The sequence below is a fragment of the Triticum aestivum genome, chromosome 2B, assembly GCF_018294505.1.
Source record: "Triticum aestivum cultivar Chinese Spring chromosome 2B, IWGSC CS RefSeq v2.1, whole genome shotgun sequence".
NCBI lineage: Eukaryota > Viridiplantae > Streptophyta > Magnoliopsida > Poales > Poaceae > Triticum > Triticum aestivum.
Window position 1 is genome coordinate 398,020,828 of NC_057798.1, and position 22,321 is coordinate 398,043,148.

At 40.0% G+C, this 22,321-nt stretch overlaps 1 long non-coding RNA gene across 9 annotated transcripts; it reads left to right on the forward strand.

The window, feature by feature from the left end:
• Positions 1-1,789: 1,789 nt before the first annotated feature.
• On the forward strand, positions 1,790-7,463 carry LOC123045121 (uncharacterized). Of its 9 annotated transcripts, none has more exons than XR_006421067.1 (7): positions 1,790-2,273; positions 2,379-2,516; positions 2,750-2,858; positions 2,952-3,003; positions 3,707-5,991; positions 6,735-6,853; positions 6,976-7,463. It is a non-coding gene; the product is annotated as an uncharacterized lncRNA (long non-coding RNA). The 9 variants fall into 9 exon arrangements; XR_006421073.1 differs by having other exon boundaries at positions 6,735-6,849; XR_006421068.1 differs by having other exon boundaries at positions 3,707-6,853.
• Positions 7,464-22,321: the final 14,858 nt, after the last annotated feature.

The following is a 22,321-nucleotide window of genomic DNA, read 5'->3' on the forward strand; positions in this document are numbered from 1 at the left end:
TGACAAGTAGACCGACTCCTACCTGCATCTACTACTATTACTCCACACATCGACCGCTATCCAGCATGCATTTAGAGTATTAAGTTCATAAGAATAGAGTAACACATTAAGAAAGATGACATGATGTAGAGGGGTAAACTCAAGCAATATGATATAAACCCCATCTTTTTATCCTTGATGGCAACAATACAATACGTGCCTTGCAACCCCTGCTGTCACTGGGTAAGGACACCGCAAGATTGAACCCAAAGCTAAGCACTTCTCCCATGGCAAGAAAGATCAATCTAGTAGGCCAAACCAAACTGATAATTCGAAGAGACTTGCAAAGATAACTCAATCATACACAAAAGAATTCAGAGGAGATTCAAATATTTCTCATAGATAAACTTGATCATAAACCCACAATTCATTGGATCTCGACAAACACACTGCAAAAAGAGTTACATCAAATAGATCCCCACAAGAGAGGGGAAGAACATGGTATTGAGATCCAAAAAAAGAGAGAAGAAGCCATCTAGCTAATAACTATGGACCCGAAGGTCTGTGGTAAACTACTCACAACTCATCGGAGGGGCTATGGTGTTGATGTAGAAGCCCTCCGTGGTCGATTCCCCCTCCGGCGGAGCGCCGGCGAAGGCTCCAAGATGGGATCTCGCGGATACAGAAGGTTACGGCGGTGGAAATTGTTTTTCGTTGGCTCCCTGGATGTTTTCATGGTACGTGGGTATATATAGGAGGAAGAAGTAGGTCGGTGGCCGCCCGAGGGGCCCACGAGACAGGGGGCGCGTCCAGAGGGGGTGGGCGCGCCCTCCTATCTCCTGGCTGCCTCGGCTGCTTTTTAGCTTGCACTCCAAGTCCTCTGGATCGCGTTCGTTCTAAAAATCACGCTCCCGAAGGTTTTATTCCGTTTGGACTCCGTTTGATATTCCTTTTCTTCGAAATACTGAAATAGGCAAAAAAACAGCATTATGGGCTGGGCCTCCAGTTAGTAGGTTAGTCCCAAAAATGATATAAATATGTAAAATAAAGCCCATAAACATCCAAAAGGGGTAATATAATAGCATGGAACAATAAAAAATTATAGATATATTGGAGACGTATCACTAGCTATCTTACGATCATGCAAAGCAATATGACAATGAATGCTCAAGTCATCAAAATGGAGGCGGTGGAAGTTGTATGACAATATATCTCGAAATGGCTACGGAAAGGCCATAATAGATAGGTATGGTGGCTGTTTTGAGGAAGATATAATAAGGCTTATGTGTGATAGAGTGTATCATATCACGGGGTTTGGATGCACCTGCGAAGTTCGCACCGACTCTCGAGGTGAGAAAGGCAATGCACGATACCGTACAGGCTAGCAAATTGCGAAAAGGTAAGAGTGCGTATAATCCATGGACTCACATTAGTCATAACGAACTCATATGCTTATTGTAGAAGTTTATTAGCCCTCGAAGCAAAGTACTACTACGCATGCCACTAGGGGTAGATTGGTAGAAAAAGACCATCGCTCGTCTCCGACCGCCACTTAGAAGGAAGACAATCAATTTTAATATATAATGAGGCTAGCCAACTTGCCTCCACGGAGCTCCCTCAATTGGGTCGTTCGTGGTCGTCCGATCGTAGTAAAATTCCCACCACGCCTCTCCTCGGTCGTTGGATATTCACTGCATGTTTCACCACGTTATTTCTTTGACATGTGTATGACCAGTGGGCCTCTTCGTTGGTGGGGTCATCATGTATTGGCTGGGTTCATCAGTGTGAGGGTCCAATTTGTTGCGCCTCCCCCAATCCCCACAACCGCAATTCCCACAGCCGCATGCCCACATCCCTCCCTCCTCCCTCGTCTCAGCCGCCACCCCACGAACCCTAGCCGCGCCCTACTACATCTGTCCTCCTTCCCCCCTCCCTGGTCCGCCCCAAGCCCCTCCTCCTCCGCCCTCACATGCTCCACCCTGAGCACACCGGCAGCGAAGTGCACCGCGAGGCCCCGAAGCAACTCAGCCAAAGCCCCTCCGTACAGGAGGAACCCCGCGGCCAGCGCAGCCAACAACGACACGTACAAGAGGTCGGCCTTGATGGGTTGCGCGCCGTACGCGAGGGTCATGTCCACACTGGAGGGCAGCAACGTGCACATGGCGCGGTACGTGGAGGTGCGCAGGGAGAAGGTGCACGGCTCCGCCTAGCACCATGTGTGCGGCAGCGGGGACAGGCGGCCACGGGCAGATTTTGGGGAGCGGCACGAGCATCTAGCAATGGCTGATGCCAAGGTGAGCTTCCCCTCGGCTCCCCTCTCTCTCCATCACAAAATAATGTCCTCCTGATCTTGCTATTTATGCATCTCCATATGTCATTGATGTTCTTCCGATTTGCAGGCATGCCAAGATCAAGGATATTTATACTTGTTTCTTCTATCGATGAAAGATTTCAGATACTTTTGTAGATGAATTTCTGGGCTAAGATAAATGATGTTGCTCCACAAAATTATCTCCTTAGTTGCATTCCATTTATAGGTAAAGTGAGATTGTTACCTCTGTTTGACTTTCTGTTCAAACTTCACGATTGGAGTATGGATATTAGCTTAGCTGTTGTATGAATTTTTCATTAGAGGGGCCCAGGCTGAGACTTAATACTTAATTACTTTCTGTTTGAACAAAAAAGAGTGCACTTATTAATTGTAAAATGTGGAGTGCAGACCCGACATCCTTCAATATTACCTGATTTGGTGCTGATTTTCATCTTCCAGTTCATGTTCATGGCCTTGCTGTGGTTGCATCATGGTCCGTGGGGAATAGAAACAAATACCTTTGCTACAACCGAGGTCTTGACAGACCAGTCAGGGAGATATAGGTTCGGTGAGTCATTTTACCCTCTGTTTATCCCTCTCGGATTAGCTGAGAAGAAGCATCTTTTTTTATTTCCTTCTGATTTCTTCTCTTGTTTGGCAGGATCAATTTTTTTTCATAATTTTGCAGGGGTTGATATGCTCTATCCCTTGAGGTAAGTTTGCTAGGCAGTGGCTTACTCCTCTCTTGTTTTTGTTTTGTTTTGACCATGGTATTGAAATTACATCTGGTCGATGGTGTTAAGTTTAGGTAATTACTATCTGCATTTTGTAAAGATTGCCATCATCTAGGTTTTATTACGGCATGATGCATATGTAATAAGGAATTTGGTGTTTCAGAAGCATCACTCGAAGTTGGTATGCCAATATCTCAATTGGCAAGATAAAAGGACACTACTTCTTACTTTCCAGTCATTTTAATAATATAGGAATGTAAGTGTGTACTAAGTAGAAAAGGTGGTTGAATTTAGTGCCCCTACATTTACACGACTAGGTGTTATTCATTTTTTGTTTCCTTTGACGCGCTGATTGGAGCTTGTTGGGTACAAAATGTTTCCAACATTATTTTAGGGTCAGAATTATTGTCAAGTTGTCCAGATATTGCTCCAAGAGGTTCCTAGAATTAGTTTAGGATCAGAGTTATTGTCATGTTGTCTAGATATTGCTCTGAAGAATCCAAACGTACTTTTTAGGTGGCTTGGTTATAATTTTTGCCCCCCAAAGGGCAGATCTGACCAGTTTCTTGCTAGAATATTATCATAAGGTTTGATTAATTTTGAACACACCTTTGTCTCTTCACTCTTATATTATTTTAATAGTCATTTGACATGCTGTAAACTATTTGTTTTATTTTTCCAGGAAGAAATGAAGTTGAGGGGAGGCTATTGCATGCTGGAAAATCAGTTGGTGTTGTCTATGTTGGTTTCAGGAAGAAAAGGACCGGCAAATTGATGGCTCAGGCATGTCATACAAAGTACCTTGTTGTATCTAGCAGATTGCGAGGATTCCCTTCTGTTGTAAGATGAAAACCTGGTTATATGTTGCATCTCAAAATCAAGATGTTCATTCGAGAAGAGAAAGGAGTTGTCGGTGTGTCGTGGTGCGCGACCTTGTCCCGGAGTATGCATTTTATATAAAGTAATGTGTATCAATGCTTTCTCATACATATGATTCTGAAGTAATAGAGAGCAGGAAGTGGCAGGCTTAATTTCAATTAGATAAATAGGTGTACTGCAGCATCATATATTTAGGTAATCCCTTTTATTTTTCTTGCCAGGTTCATGCTATATACATTGTGTATATGCACATAAAGTACACCCACATAAACTGTAGTTTGTAGTATCAGCAGCAAACAGAGGTGCAGCTAAGTAGTAGCATGTCCCTATTATAAATGGGTAGAAAAATAAGAGCTTATCAAAAGAACAGTATCTCCGTTACATGATAAGGATGAATGTTTGATGTTATGCATATGTGTAAAAGCACTCCACTATCATGCAAATAGTATCATGTTCAGAGCCTTAATAATGGCAGTTGTAAACCCAAAATAATCCATCTTATAATTTAGGATATAGTATAGATTCCGGTGAGAACCACTCCAATAAGAATGCTAGCTGCTACTATATATCTAATTGGTCCCAGATTGAAAATCTTAGCTGTTAATCTCTGAATGCAGTATGCACTTGTGCTGAAACATAGAGCATGTGTGGTGTTGCTCTGTACATGAATGAAAAATCTCAGTTATTAATCTGTAAATGAAGAATGATCATGGTTCCCCACCTCTCTACTACTCATAGTAATGCCACCCTTTGCTAATTTATCTTTGGTTGTTCAATGCATGATAACATTTTTTGAATTTGCAACATATGATACCTTCATCTTCTGAGTAGGAAGTCACTGGGCAAAATTTTGCTGATCAGATGTATGTATAGTATAATAATAGCATAATAATAGCAGGTGATATACTATAATTGCCATATTATTGAGCTTGATATCATGTTTGAACTAGACAAATAATTTTGACAGGATTTTATCCTGGCATAAACATGCTGACATAGTGTCAACATAATAACAGAAAAACCTTTTCGAAATTCAACATTATAGAATATAAAGCAAGACAAAGTTATCTCCTTGAAATTTCTTTGACAACATTCTAGAACATGTGCCGGATTCTATTCGTTGAACCAATATTCTTCCAATATTTTGCAAGCCTAGATAGTTTGATATCCCTAAATGATAAATTCAGTTAAGGAAGCAACCAACTTAGCTATCGTATTGTCGGTTCTTTGACTAAATTACTTTTGTGAGTAACAGTATTTTATTAGAAATTGTTTCACTACCTGTTGTTCTTTATATTAGATTTCGAAAAAAGCCAAGGCAGTAAGTCAACTATTAGTTTGACTGATTATCATATTTCTTCTTGCACTTAAACTGCTTGACAGGTTGATCCAGATGAAGTAAATGCACTTGCTCAACTGGTGACATAGAAGACTGCCCATTACGGCGGTACCATATGGTGGAGTGAAGGGAGGAACAGGGTACTCGTCTGGTGATTTAAGTAGGAGTGAGTTGGAGCATCTAATGCGTGTATTTACTCAGAAAAATTGTGATCTTACCGGAACTCATACCTATATTCTAGCTCCAGCCATGGGAACTAATTCACAGTTATGTTATGCAATTTCGGTGTCTTTTCTACCGTTTACTACCTTCCTATGCTCTGCAACTAACTCTATCTAAAACCAGGGCTGCTTTTTATAGGTATGTTTATGCCCCTTATGCCATTATTTTAAATGTTTCTTTACTGTATTGCTTATGAATAGATACAAAGTTTTTTTATGTACTGTACTATCCAGTGCGGATAAAAACAACTTTGATCCTCCCTTTGGTGTCTCCATGGATGCATATATGTATTTATTGTTCATATCGCAGAATAAGGATAAATGTTTCGTTGGCAAAATATGATCCTTCTAGATATCTTGTTGTACAAATAATCTCTCTTTATGTATCATTGTTACTTTTGTTTCTGCTTGGTGTATTTAACCTTACTTTTCATGGTCATTGCCTCATGGTTCTGCTTCTACTGCAGGTTGTAGTACGTCAGTGATGATGAAAAGATACTCGCTGTGTGTATCAACTGTTTGACAAAGGTATCTCATGTACCGAGTGTTCTAAGAGACAATGCACCCTCACTACCCTAGGCAGGCAGCTGTAGTGCGTTTGCATTTGTTTCACTTTTAGTTTCTATGGGGAGAATTTTCATTATTATCAACATAGACATACAAATTAACCAGTTTCAGAAAATCATCTGGCTAACTGAAAAAGAAAAAAGAGATCCAAATTATCTATTTGGTAGGGCTGATTTTAATACTCAATGTGTTCAATACAGAACTGACAAACAACAAACTTTGGTTACCTACAAATTCGTATAAGCCTGAAGTGTGCTAATCCCCTTGAAAGTTAAATATCAAAGCAAGTATCAAGAATCTTATTAGCTCAACCTAAAATGTTGCTGTGCGTCATACTTCTTAATATCAAAGTTAAATGCTATATCTTCTGGATGCCTCCCTTTCTACTGCTGACCATAGGTAATTCTGAGTTAAGTGATAACTATCTTGCATGACCAAATTTCTTAAAATTTTGTATATTTCGTAATGCTCCTTTAACTTCTAATATCTAAGGCGTCCCATGAGAAACTAGGTCTATGGAACGCCAAGGTCGCAGGTCGCTAACTCAGTTGTATGAGGATCTTGTTTTCATTGTCTCTCTTTGATATCAAACAATACATGTCCTACAAATCCGAGATCCAGGCAGCCTTGTTGTGGTACAAAGAATTGGTGCATTTTTATAGTTCTGGAATGTGCTTCTAATTCATATTTGCTGGTTCTTTCAGCTTATGATCCATCTGTAGATAAGTCATTACCGTTCCTGTTCAAGAGATATATGGATGGCAATGATCATATAACAAAATATTGCGGGACCAGGCTTGGCCTTGCAGTCTGCAAACAGTTGGTATCAATTTGTTCAGTCCAAATCCTTGGTTCATCTAGAAAACAACACTAGGATTAAGGTGTTTTTGCCTTCATATGTGTAAAAATTGTGTAACGCTTATTTGATTTTTCATGATGAATTAGGTGGACTTGATGGGTGGTACTCTCACTGCTTAGCAAAGAGAAATGATTGAATAAAGGCTCAACATTTATAGTCATGCTGCCCTGCACAATTCCTGCAAGAGATGTCGAGTGATGATCTTGGTAACGGGCAAAACTCCTGTAACAAAACTTTTTGCGAGTACTACATTGGTTTGACTGCTGAAATACCACGCTTCGGAAAAAAAGGCAAAAATGTTTTACGTCCGAGGCATGGGAAGTATAGACTAAAGAATGTGGTTTAAAGTTTCCCTATTTTGTTAGATTAGCTAAGGTGTTGATTTGTTGATTCATGTGAGCGATGTATGTAATCAAGAATCAAGAAAGCATACCAGTATATTGCAATTCCTAAACTTACAAAAATGAGAAGGATGCAAGGATGCCCAAACCTATAGATTTGTAATTGACATTTAGCACTACATGTTGCCACTGAGTAATTTTTCATGTAATGTTCTTATATAAATATGTTTTTTTTTCAAACTCAGATTTCTCAGCGTGATAACCATATTTTCAACTAAAAAAAGTTTCCTTATTTGGTCTATACATGTTATACAAATATGATTTTTTTGCAAACTTAGATTTCTTAGAATGATAAACATATTTTTAATATAGCATGATTTAACACATGGGCTTTTTACTACCAATATTGAATATGTTCTTGCAAAATGAAACTATTTTCATCGACAACATGGCTTTAGCGGGTCTTTGCGCCATTTGGCGCAACGGGTCAGCTAGTAATAATAAATCATGCTCCAACTTCATAGCATAACGAGACACTATACGTGTATGCTTCGGGAATCACAAACCTTCACACAAATATTTCTACTAACCACAACCATTTACTAGTACCTCCCACATATTACCATCACTATATCGCAAAACTATTTTAAGGAATCAAACATATCATATTCAGTGATCCATAAGTTTTATGTAGGATTTTATGACTAACCATGCAATTGACCAATTCATGTTGACTCTCTAAATGGATATAAGTGAAGCAAAAGAGTTTCATTCTTTCTACAGAAAACCATGCTCTAACAAATATAAGTGAAGCAAAAGAGCATTCTACAAATAATGGTTTCCTATGTGAAGAGAAACAGGCAATCCAAACTTCAAATGATATAAGTGAAGCATATGAAGCATTCTATAAAGCCATATTCAAAAGATATAAGTGAAGTGCAATGAGCATTCTATAAATCAACCATGGACTATCTCATAGAAGCGTAGTGCATGAAATAAAAGAAAAAACTAAATGCAAAAGACTCCCCAAGATTTACACATATCACGTGAATGAAACGAAGATGAAAACATACCGATACTTGTTGAAGAAAGATGGGATGCCTTCCTGGGCATCCCCAGTCTTGAGCTCTTGCCTCTCCTCCTTCTCCTCATATCGAGACCTCCTCTATCTTTGATCACTTCATCCACACAAAATTCAACAGAAAGCTCAGTAAGATCCGTTAGTATAATAAAGCAAATCACTACTCTAAGCACTGTTGCAAACCAATTCATACTTTGTTTTTGCATTGCATCTATTGTAATATAACTTTCCATGGCTTATACCACCGAAAGAATCGATAGTTTCATCAAAACAAGCAAAACAATGCATCAAAAATAGAATCTGTCTTAAACAGGACCGTTTGTAGTAATATGAACATCTACCATACTTCTGGTACTCCAAAAATTCTGAAAAATTAGATGAAATAAATTTTTTATAGAAATAGTGTGCAAAAAGTTTCAGAACATTTTAATGTTCCTCTAAAAAAATTGAAAATTGACACGCTACAGCCAAAGTTTCTGTTTCTGCACCGCACATACCAACAAGCAATTTAATCATCTTAAAGGAAAACCTTGGCACAATAATTTTACAATAGAAAGGATTTGTACAAGGGGATAATTATTTTTGTTGGAAAGTTTCTATAATTAAGATTCACAAAGTTTCCATGCGCATGAACAAAGTTCAAGGAGCTCTCCCACTTCAACAATGCTTGTCTTTCTCACTTTCACTTTTCTTTTTGTGAAGTTTTAAGTTCCCCACTATATTTTTTTGTTTTTAAACTTTATAAAAGCACTCAACAGAAATAAATGACTCTCTAAAACTTCTGGGTTGTCTCCCTCGCAGTGCTTTCTTTAAATCCATTAAGCTAGGCATGAAGTGCTCAAGTAATGGATCCACCCGGATCCCAAGGTATATCAAAGTCAATTTTAATTAGCAATTGTCATTTAGTAGTGATCACAAAGCAACATATATCATGCAGTGACAAAGTCTAACCCTCTTCCTATGTATCGACATGTCATACAAGAACAATTCATGCACATCAAATAAAGGCCAATACATAGCATAAGCAGTTTCTTGCCATTTTATCGTGTTGGAAACATAAAGGGGTGGAGATGTAGTTCCTCTCTCATAATAATTGCAAGTAGGAGCAGCAAGCACATGCATGTTACATTCATCAAAATTATCATGTGCAACAGTAAAAGGCAACCCATCAACATAATCCTTAATAAGTGCAAACTTCTCCGATATAGTGTAGGTTGGAGAATTCGAAAAAATATTAGGACTATCAAGTGTGGGTGCAACAGCAACAATTTCATTCTTAATATAAGAAACCATAGCAAGTTCATCTCCATAAGCATAGTTCATGTTGACATCAAGGCCGGAAGCATAGCAAGCATCAAGTTCATAAAAAATGGATATTTCAAACGAATCAGCGGGATCATAGCAATTATCATAACATTCATCCTCCGGTAAGAACGAAGGGGCATTAAATAATGTATGAGTTGAAGAGTTACTCTCATTATAAGGTGGGCATGGGTAGCTAATCCGCTCTTCCTCCTGTTGTTCTTTGATCTCCTCATCATCTCTTTCATCCAATGAGCTCACAATTTCATGAATTTCTTCTTCCATAGACTCCTGCAAAATATTAATCTCTTCTTGGACAGAGGAGAAGTCCTCGATATATGGTTTAATATAAGCATTAGAAGAATAATGTTCATATCAATATTTAAGTACGAAAAAAAAATAGATTTGTAAAGAGTAGCATCATACTTTTCAATCAATATCAAAGTAACTATGAACACCCTTGGCATAAGAAGATAAGATTCCATTATCCTTAAACTCACATTGGAAGAAAAGGTGTTTCTTAGGGTCTTTGGAACAATAAGTAAAATAATGTATTTCACATAGATTCAAAGCATAGCAATATAAACTATTAATATGATGCCACAAAAGTTTCCCTTTTTGAGATAAGCGGTGTCGCACAAAATAAGCATGCTCATTTAATGATTTTCCCTCAACTAAGCTAGTTGGGTTTTCAGCACGAGCACAAATGGATCGAAGTTGATCCAAATAGAAAGCTTCAGTGGTATGATAGATTTTGGGTTTGAACCATTGGTTTAGCAGGTACAACTAAATTTTTTGGTATTTTGCATTTCCTACCCATAGCTAGAGATAGAAAAAAAGAGCACAAAAAATAAACTACTTAGTGATAAAGCAGCCAAGCACACACGAGAAATATTCACCCCACGCTATTGCTCCCCGGCAACAGCACCAGAAGAAGGTCTTGATAACCCACAAGTATAGAGGGTCATTTGTAGCCTTATTCAATAAATAAGAGTGTCGAACCCAACGAGGAACTAAAGGTAGAACAAATATAACCTCAAGTTCTATCGACCACCGATACAACTCTACACACACTTAATGTTTGCTTTACCTAGAACGAGAATAAAACTATTTTGCAAGATTAAAACTACGAGTACTTTGTGGGAATAAAACTTTGAATAAATTGCAAGGTAATAAAAGTGGATAGCTTTTGTCAACAAGAAAGTCATTTGTCCCTAGGCAATCGATAACAAGTACCAGTAATCATTCTTGCAATTCTATATGAGGGAGAGGCATGGGCTAACATACTTTCTCTACTTGGATCATATGCACTTATGATTGGAACTCTAGCAAGCATCCACAACTACTAAAGATCATTAAGGTCGTGAAACCCAACCATAGCATTAAGTATCAAGTCCTCTTTATCCCATATGCAACAACCCACCTACTCGGGTTTAAGCTTTTGTCATTGTCGCAACCCACCATAAGCGAATCATGAACCTATTGCAACAGCCTACATCGGGGGCCCCTCATGTTTGCATGAGACGAAGGGCATCGTAGGATAGCACAATAAATAAAATATACAATCATACCAACCAAGATCATGATTAACCAATAGGACAAAACGGATCTACTCAAACATCATAAGATAGCCAAATATCATTGGGAAATAATATATCGAGTTGAGCACCATGTTTAAGTAGAGATTACACTAGGGAGAAGAGGTGTTACACCGCCGCATAGAGGGGGAGAGAGTTGGTGTTGATGGTAGCAAGATTGTTGATGTAGATCGTCGTCCCGATCCTAGCCCTGGCGGCACTCTGGCGCCCCCGGGAGAGAGGGGGAGAGATCCCCCCTCCTTCTTCTTCGTCCTTGGCCTCCCCCCTAGATGGGAGAAGGGTTCCCCCTCTGGTCCATGGCCTCCATGGCGGCGTAGGGGCGAGAGCCCCTTCGAGATTGGATATGTCTCTCTGTTCTCTTCTGTTTCGCACTCCCCAGATCTGGCCCTTCACGGTTTCTTAAATTCCCGAAGACCCATAACTCCGATTGCGTTGAAATTTTTACACAATTTTTTCCATAAATTATCTTTCTTGTGCTAGAAGAAGGGCCCCAACCGACATTCAAGGTGGGCATAAGACACCTGGGCGTGCCTGGGCCCCAGGCGCGCCCTGGTGGGTTGTGGGCACTGTGGGGCCCCGTTTGCATTGATTCCACCTGCCAAAAATCACATATATTCTAAAATAATTCACCATAATTTTTTAGCGTGTTTGGACTTTGTTTGGTATGGATTTTCTGCGAAACAAAAAACATGCAACAAACAACAACTGGCACTGGGTACTGGATCAATTGGTTAGTCCAAGAAATCAAATAAAAAATTTGCCAAAACTATGTGAAAGTTCTATAATATTGACATGAAACAATCAAAAAAATTAGATACGACGGAGACGTATCAGCATCCCCAAGCTTAATTCCTGCTCGTCCTCGAGTAGATAAATGATAAAAAAGATAATTTTTGATGTGGAATGCTACCTAACATAAAATTGATCATATGTCTAGTCATGGCATGAATTTAAGACATAAGTGATTTAAAGCAATAGTCTATAATTTGACATAAAGACATTAATACTCAGGCATCCCAAGAAACAATCATGTCTTTCAAAATATCAATGCTAAAGAAAGCTATCCCTACAAAGTCATATAATCTTGTCATGCTCTGTCTTCTTAACACAAAGTATTTGTCATGCACAACCCCGATGACAAGTCGAGCAATTGGTTCATACTTTTTAACGTGCTTCAGCTTTTTCAACCCTCACACAATACATGAGCGCTAGCCATTGATATAGCACTATGGGTGGAATAGAGTATAATGATATGGGTAAATATAAAGAAGACAAAAAGGTAAGAAAGTCTCACATCGACGCTGCTAACCAACGGGCTATGGAGATGCCCATCAATTGATATCAATGCGAGGAGTAGGGACTGCCATGTAACGGATGCACTAAGAGCTATATGTGTATGAAAGCTCAATATGAAAACTAAGTGGGTGTGCATCTGACTTGCTTGCTCATGAAGACCTCAGGCATTTAAGGAAGCCCATCATCGGAATATACAAGCCATGTTCTATAATGAATAATTCCCATTAGTATATGAAAGTGACTACATAGGAGACTCTCGATATGAAAAACATGGCACTACTTTGAAGCACAAGTGTGGTAAAAGATAATAACAATGCACCTTCTCTTTTTTTCTTTTTTCTTTTTTTCTTTTTTTCACTCATTGTCCAGAGTCTCATCCCGACTTGTGGGGGAATCATAGTCTCCAGCATCCTGTCCTCACTGGGACATGCTCTAATAACGAATAATGCTGATCATCACACTTCTATTTACTTATAACTCAAAAGAAATAAAAGTTACAACTTGACACCTAGAACAAAATATGACTCTATATGAATGCCTCTATTAGTGTACCAGGATGTGCAATGATCTAGCATAACAACGATATCAAAAAACGGACAAGCCATGGAAATATCATGCTAGCTATCTTATGATCATGCAAAGCAATATGACAATGAATGCTCAAGTCATCAAACCGGAGGCGGTGGAAGTTGCATGGCAATATATCTCGGAATGGCTACGAAAAGGCCATAATAGGTAGGTATGGTGGCTGTTTTGAGGAAGCTATAATAAGGCTTATGTGTGATAGAGTGTATCATATCACGGTGTCTGGATGCACCTGTGAAGTTTGCACCGACTCTCGAGGTGAGAAAGGGCAATGCACGATACCGTAAAGGCTAGCAAATTGCGGAAAGGTAAGAGTGCATATAATCCAAGGACTCACATTAGTCGTAAAGAACTCATATGCTTATTGCAAAAGTTTATTAGCCCTTGAAGCAAAGTATTACTACACATGCCCCTAGGGGGATAGATTGGTAGGAAAAGACCATCGCTCGTCCCCGACCGCCACTCATAAGGAAGACAATCAATAATAAATCATGCTCCAACTTCATATCATAACGAGATACTATACGTGCATGCTTCGGGAATCACAAACCTTAACACAAATATTCCTACTACCACAACCGTTTACTAGTATCTCCCACATATTACCATCTCTATATGTCAAAACTATTGCAAGGAATCAAACACACTACTGGAATGAGCTTCTTTGCCGTCCGCCATGGCAGACGGCAAAGGCACAGATCCCGGACGGCAAACTCCTTTGCCGTCAGCCAGCGGGCGACAAACTGTCCGTGTGAACACGTGCCAGCAAAGGCCTTCTTTGACGTCCGCTTCTTAGAACCGGACGGCAAAGGATTGTGCCGTCCGCCATCCGAGGCTAGCAGACGGCAAAGAGAATGGACGACAGTGGGGTGGGGTGAGAGCCGTTAGGGGGTTAACGGTGCTCTTTGACATCCGCTGATAGACGACAAAGAGCTCAGCTAGGCCATCACTGGGAAGCTACCACGTGGCCAGCTATGACGTCTGCCAACGGACGGCAAAGTGACCAAATAGGCAGCCAGTGTTCCCAATTTCTACAGGTGGCTACCACGTGTCCTCTTTGCCGTCTGCTAGCAGACGACAAAGCTCTTTGTCGTCCGCTAGCAGACAGCAAAGAGGCTATATATCCCCTATTTTTATTTGTATCCATTTAATTTCACAGGAATTCACACACAGATATACATATATATTTCTTTCACATGCACAACAGACATATGATGTATCCAACACATAGCTCCATCCATGACAACATACATACATAAGAAACACAGTTCCGTCCATACATATTCACAATGTTCATCCAACACATTGTTCCATGCATCCATATAACAAGTTCTACATTTTTCATCGATACAAACGAAAAGAAGAACAGGGAAACAAGCACTCCATCCATGCAAGCTTCCATATAGTGAATTAAATCTGCAAAATGGGAAACAAGAAAGGAAGAAGAAGACTAGAATCAGAAGAAGAAGAAGAAGAATAAGAAGAAGAAGAAAATGAAGAAGAAGAGAGGAAGAAGGAGAAGTTAGCATACTTAGGTAAAATGGAGCTAACCTGGCTAATTATGCCATTTTTGAGTGAACTAACCTAGGTAACTAAGCATATTAGAGCTAACTTAGAGCTAACTTCATTTTGGAGAAGAAGAAGAAAACTAGAAGAAGAAGAAGAAGAAGAAGAAGACTAGAAGAAGAAGAAGAAGAAGAAGAAGAAAAGTTTCCTCTTCTTCTTCTTCTTCTTCTTCTTCTTCTTTTCTTCCTCTTCCTTGATTTTCTTCATCTTATTATGTCATTCGTGGACTAAATAGGCTAAATTATGTCATAAATGGACTAAATAGGCTAAATAAGAAGAAAAATGCCATTTTTGAGCTTACGTAGCTAATTATGCCATTTTTGACCTAACTAAGCTTACTGTGTCATTTTAGAGGATAACAAGCTAAGTATATGACATTTATGAGGTTAGCAAGGTTATTATGCAAACCTAGGAAACTAAGCATATTAGAGATAACTTAGCATATTAGAGCTAACTTATGTCATTTCGGAGGAAACAAAGCTAAGTATAAATAGATCACTTTGGAGATCTGACATACCTGACATAGTTCACTCCTCCTTCCTCTTCTCCTTCTCCTTCCTCATCCTGATGCGCCAAGAGCGGCGAGGCGGTGGAGGCAGTGGGATGTAGTATTCTACCATAATTGGCATGGTCATGTCGCCCGGCTGTGGGATCGCCGGTGCCACCACCATCGCGAGGTCATTGTCAGGCACCACCACCATCGCGAGGCCATCTTCAAGCACCACCATCGCTAGGTCATCCTCAACCACCACCATCTGTTGCCCATCGTCAGCCTACACCTCCTCATCCCCACTATGCTCCTCTTCTTCCCCGCTCCATTCCGGATCATCCTCATTGCTGCTTTTGCTGCAGCCAGAATCGTTGTTGCTTTGGCTGTAGCCAGAGTCACTGCTGCTGCTCCCATTGCCTGACCAAATGCAATAATGACTGTTAACAATCAATGTGAGACAAAGCCAAATGTAGAGGAAGAAGAGGCAGAACGTACTGGCATCATCGTCGTCCTGGTAGCACATGCGACACATAATCGTGTTGAACACCTTCACGGTGAGCATGGCGTCACCGTCGTACCTGAAGAGAAGGAAGTACCCGTGCCGCAGGTCATAGGCACGGTAGAACTGCTCCCAGCCACGACACAGGTACATGTGGTCGTACCTGATCACCAACTCCACGTCCCAATGCCTGCGAAGCTGATAACCCACAAGTGTAGGGGATCGCAACAACTTTCGAGGGTAGAGTATTCAACCCAAATTTATTGATTCGACACAAGGGAAGCCAAAGAATATTCTCAAGTATTAGCAGTTGAGTTGTCAATTCAACCACACCTGGATAACTTAGTATCTGCAGCAAATTATTTAGTAGCAAAGTAGTATGATAGTAATGGTAACAGTGGCAAAAAGTAAAGATAGCAGTTTTGTAGTAGTTGTAACAATAGCAACGGAAAATTAAATAAGTGAAGCACAATATGTGAAAAGCTCATAGGCATTGGATCAGTGATGGATAATTATTTCGGATGCGATTCCTCATGTAATAGCTATAACATAGGGTGACACAGAACTAGCTCCAGTTCATCAATGTAATGTAGGCATGTATTCCGAATATAGTCATACGTGCTTATAGTTAAAGAACTTGCATGACATCTTCTGTCCTACCCTCCCGTGGCAGCAGGGTCCTAGTGGAAACTAAGGGATATTAAGGCCTCCTTTTAATAGAGTACCGGACCAAAGCATTAACACATAGTGAATACATGAACTCCTCAAACTACGGTCATCACCGAGAAGTATCCCGATTATTGTCACTTCGGGGTTGTCGGATCATAACACATAATAGGTGACTATAGACTTGCAAGATAGGATCAAGAACTCACATATATTCATGAAAACATAATAGGTTTAGATCTGAAATCATGGCACTCGGGCCCTAGTGACAAGCATTAAGCATAGCAAAGTCATAGCAACATCAATCTCGGAACATAGTGGATACTAGGGATCAAACCCTAACAAAACTAACTTGATTACGTGGTAAATCTCATCCAACCCATCACCGTCCAGCAAGCCTACAATAGAATTACTCACGCACGGCGGTGAGCATCATGAAATTGGTGATGGAGGATGGTTGATGATGACGACGGCGACGAATCCCCCTCTCCGGAGCCCCGAACGGACTCCAGATCAGCCCTCCCGAGAGAGATTAGGGCTTGGCGGTGGCTCCGTATCGTAAAATGCGATGAAACTTTCTCTATGATTTTTTGCTACGTGAAACGGAATATATGGAGTTGGAGTTGAGGTCGATGGAGCATCAGGGGGCCCACGAGACAGGGGCGCGCCCCCCACCCTCGTGGACTGGGTGTGGGCCCCCTGGCCTTGATTCTTTTGCCAGTATTTTTTATATTTTCCAAAATTTATCTCCATGGATTTTCAGGTCATTCTGAGAACTTTTGTTTTCTGCACAATAGACAACACCATGGCAGTTCTGCTGAAAATAGCGTCAGTCCGGGTTAGTTTCATTCACATCATGCAAGTTAGAGTCCAAAACAAGGGCAAAAGTGTTTGGAAAAGTAGATACGTTGGAGACGTATCAACTCCCCCAAGCTTAAACCTTCGCTTGTCCTCAAGCAATTCAGTTGATAAACTGAAAATGACAAAGAAAAACTTTTACAAACTCTATTTGCTCTTGTTGTTGTAAATATGTAAAGCCAGCATTCAAGTTTTCAGCAAAGATTATGAACTAACCATATTCACAATAACACTTAGGTCTCATATTTACTCATATCAATGGCATAATCAGCTAGCGAGCAATAATAATAAAACTCGGATGGCAACACTTCCTCAAAACAATCATAATATGATATAACAGGATGGTATCTCGCTAGCCCTTTCTGAGACTGCAAAACATAAATGCAGAGCACCTTTAAAGACCAAGGACTGACTAAACATTGTAATTCATGGTAAAAGAGATCCAGTCAAGTCATACCCGATATAAACTAATAGCAATGAATGCAAATGACAGTGTGCTCTCCAGCGGGTGCTTTTTAATAAGAAGGTGATGACTCAACATAAAAGTAAATAGATAGGCCCTTCGCAGAGGGAAGCAGGGATTTGTAGAGGTGCCAGAGCTCGATTTTAAAATAGAGATGAATAACATTTTGAGCGGCATACTTTCACTGTCAACGCAACAACTATGAGATGGCGATATCTTCCATGCTACATACATTATAGGCGGTTCCCAAACAGAATGGTAAAAGTTTATACTCCCCCACCACCAACAAGCATCAATCCATGGCTTGCTCGAAACAACGAGTGCCTCCAACTAACAACAGCCCTGGGGGAGTTTTGTTTAATTATTTTGATTTGCTTTGATCTTTTTGATCATGGGACTGGGCATCCCGGTTACCAGCCATTTTCTCGTGAATGAGGAGCGGAGTCCACTCCTCTTGAGAATAACCCACCTAGCATGGAAGATACAGACAACCCTAGTTGAAACATGAGCTGCTCGAGCATACAAAACAGAATTTCATTTGAAGGTTTGGAGTTTGGCACATACAAATTTACTTGGAACGGCAGGTAGATACCGCATATAGGAAGGTATGGTGGACTCATATGGAATAACTTTGGGGTTTATGGAGTTTGGATGCACAAGCAGTATTCCCGCTTAGTACAGGTGAAGGCTAGCAAAAGACTGGGAAGCGACCAACTGAGAGAGCGACAACAGTCATGAACATGCATTAAAATTAATTTACACCAAGTACAAGCATGAGTAGGATATAATCCACCATGAACATAAATATCGTGAAGGCTATGTTGATTTGTTTCAACTACATGCGTGAACATGTGCCAAGTCGAGTCACTCAATTCATTCAAAGGAGGATACCATCCCATCATACCACATCATAATCATTTTAATAGCATGTTGGCACGCAAGGTAAACCATTATAACTCATAGCTAATTAAGCATGGCACAAGCAACTATAATCTCTAAATGTCATTGCAAATATGTTTACTTCATAATAGGCTGAATCAGGAACGATGAACTCATCATATTTACAAAAACAAAAGAGGTCGAGTTCATACCAGCTTCTCTCATCTCAATCAGTCCATCATATATCGTCATTATTGCCTTTCACTTGCACGACCGAACGGTGTGTATAATAATAATAGTGCACGTGCATTGGACTAAGCTGGAATCTGCAAGCATTCAACTCAAGAGAGAATACAAAGTAATATGGGCTCTAAGTTAAATCAACAATCATGCATATGAGAGCCACTAAACATTTTCAATATGGTCTTCTACTCTCGACCCCCAAAGGAAAGAAAAGAAATAAAACTATTTACACGGGAAAGCTCCCAACAAGTAAAAGAAGAACGAGAAATCTTTTTGGGTTTTTTCTTTTTAATTACTACTACAAGCATGGAAATTAAACTAACTATTTTTTGTGGTTTTTCTTAAGGTTTATCAAACACACAAGAAGCTAGAAAAAGAAAATTAAACTAACATGGATAATACAATGAAAGAGTATGAGCACCGACAACTAGAATAGTGTGTGAACATGAATGTAAAGTCGGTGAGAAATACGTACTCCCCCAAGCTTAGGCTTTTGGCCTAAGTTGGTCTATTGCCAAGGACCGCGGCTACTCTCCCCGGTGTACTGAGGGGTGTCATCAGGATACCACTGACTAGCGATCTCTTCCGGATCCCACTGATAAGATGATGGACGATAAGGGTCCAGTGGAGGTTCCGGCTCAGGCTCTGGAGCGGATGCCTGTCCTCGATGAGCGTACACCGCTTCCGGCGAGACAAGATAATTAACTGCAGTCAAATCAAACAATAGGGGCGCAGGCAGGATAATAATCCCGTTATGTTTCTTATTAAATCTCAAGTTATACAGGAGCATCTTATCATCATTGTAAACAATAAACTCATGTGCTACCATGCTCCTGTAATCTAAAAGGGAAAGAGGCAACTTTGTCTCCTCTTTCTCATAGTGCCTAATAGGTATCTCAAAATGTTTAGCAAGGCGTGCAACATAGATACCTCCAAAGATGGGGCCTTTTGTACGGTTCAGGCTTAGCCGTTTAGCAATAACGGCACCCATACTAAAACTGTTATCACCAAACAAGGCATGGAACAGAATAATAATATCAGGGACACTAAAGTTTCCACTGTTTCCATGACCAATTAAGCATCGACTAGCAAATATGGCAAAGTAGCGTAAAACAGGAAAGTGTATGATTCTCGCATCGGAACCCTTCTTCGGATCCCCTACAGTAATGGTGTTAACAAAACCATCCACATCTTTACGATGTGGTTCATCCAATCTGCCCTCAAAGGGTATTCTACATACCGCGCAAAAATTACGTAATGACATTTCCTTGAACTCATCATATAAATGAAATGATACTGAAGGAGGTGAATTCTTAGGATAGTAATAAAAGTTTTGCATGAAAGTATTGGTGAGTAAGAGATACTGATCGATCCGGTCGTGGAGGAAGTCGGTGAGGCCCGCATTTTCAATCAAAGAATAAAAGTCTTCATAAATCCCGGCTTCTCTCAAGAAATTATCACAAGGCCATTCACATGGCCGTACTTCCGCTACGCGAGGAAGATTATACTTGGTCTTTTCCTTCTCTTTACCTTGTTTATCCTGTGAGCCTTGGCTAGAAGAGCCCCTCAAAAATCTCCTTATCATTTTTTGAAAATTTCTGAAATTTTTAGTAACTTCAAAACAAAAGTGAATAAAACTAAACAAGATTGGTAGCAACTACTCCTACAAGTGCCTAGAGCCTATATCATGATTAGAATTACTTGGGACCTCATAAATTTTACATGCAAGCTCAAGAACAGGGTCACCTATGCAGCAAAAATTTGCAATGAATAAAGCACTAGAACAAAAACTAATTGGACCAATGGAGGAGTCACATACCAAGCAACAATCTCCCAAAGCAGTTTTGTGAATGGAGCTTTGAGCAAGGAGATCGAAAATCGCAGCAAAATGAGCTAGAACTCGTGCTTGAGCTGGATGGGAATTTTTTTGAGAGGAAGATGGAGTGTGTGTGTGCAGGAATAAGTGGAGGGGGGCCACCGTGGGCCCACGAGACAGGGGGGCGCCCAGGGGGTGTGGGCGCGCCCTCCACCCTCGTGGCCAGGTGCTTGCCCCCCTGCAGTGTTTCAGTGCCTAAAATCCTCAAATATTCCATAAAAATCATACTAAATTTGCAGGGCATTTGGAGCACTTTTATTTTCGGGATATTTTTTATTGCACGGATAATTCAGAAAACAGACAGATAATACTATTTTTGCTTTATTTATTCTAAATAACAGAAAGTAAAAAGAGGGTACAGAAGGTTGTGCCTTCTAGTTTCATCCATCTCATGATCATCAAAATGAATCCACTAACAAGGTTGATCAAGTCTTGTTAACAAACTCATTCCGAATAACACGGAACCGGAGAAATTTCGAATAACACTAGGTTACCTCAACGGGGATATGAACATCCCCAACAATAAGAATATCATACTTTTTCTTGACAGTAGGAAGAGGAAATTCAAAACCTCCAATAATGATAGTTGGAACTTTTCCAATAGAATTGATGCTATGAACTTGAGGTTGTTTCCTCGGAAAGTGTACCGTATGCTCATTACCATTAACATGAAAAGTGACATTGCCTTTGTTGCAATCAATAACAGCCCCTGCAGTATTCAAAAAGGGTCTACCAAGGATAATCGACATACTATCGTCCTCGGGAATATCAAGAATAACAAAGTCCGTTAAGATAGTGACATTTGCAACCACAACAGGCACATCCTCACAAATACCGACAGGTATAGCAGTTGATTTATCAGCCATTTGCAAAGATATTTCAGTAGGTGTCAACTTATTCAATTCAAGTCTACGATATAAAGAGAGAGGCATAACACTAACACCGGCTCCAAGATCACATAAAGCAGTTTTAACATAGTTTCTTTTAATGGAGCATGGTATGGTTGGTACCCCGGGGTCTCCAAGTTTCTTTGGTATTCCACCTTAAACGGATAATTGGCAAGCATGGTGGAAATTTCAGCTTCCGGTATCTTTCTTTTATTTGTAATGATATCCTTCATATATTTAGCATAAGGATTTAATTTAAGCATATCAGTTAAGCGCATACGTAAGAAGATAGGTCTAATCATTTCAGCAAAGCGCTCAAAATCCTCATCATCCTTTGTCTTGGATGGTTTAGGAGGAAAGGGCATGGGTTTCTGAACCCATGGTTCTCTCTCTCTACCGTGCTTCCTAGCAACAAAATCTCTCTTATCATAACGTTGATTCTTTGATTGTGGGTTATCAAGATCAACAGCAGGTTCAATCTCTACATCATTATTATTGCTAGGTTGAGCGTCAACATGAACATTATCATTAACATTATCACTGGGTTCATGTTCATCACCTGATTGTGTTTCAGCATCAGAAATAGAAATATCATTGGGATTCTCAGGTGTGTCTACAACAGGTTCACTAGAAGCATGCAAAGTCCTATCATTTTTCTTTTTCTTCTTTTTAGAAGAACTAGGTGCCTCTAAATTATTTCTCTGAGAATCCTGCTCGATTCTCTTAGGGTGGCCTTCAGGATACAAAGGTTCCTGAGTCATTCTACCAGTTCTAGTAGCCACTCTAACAGCAAAGTCATGTT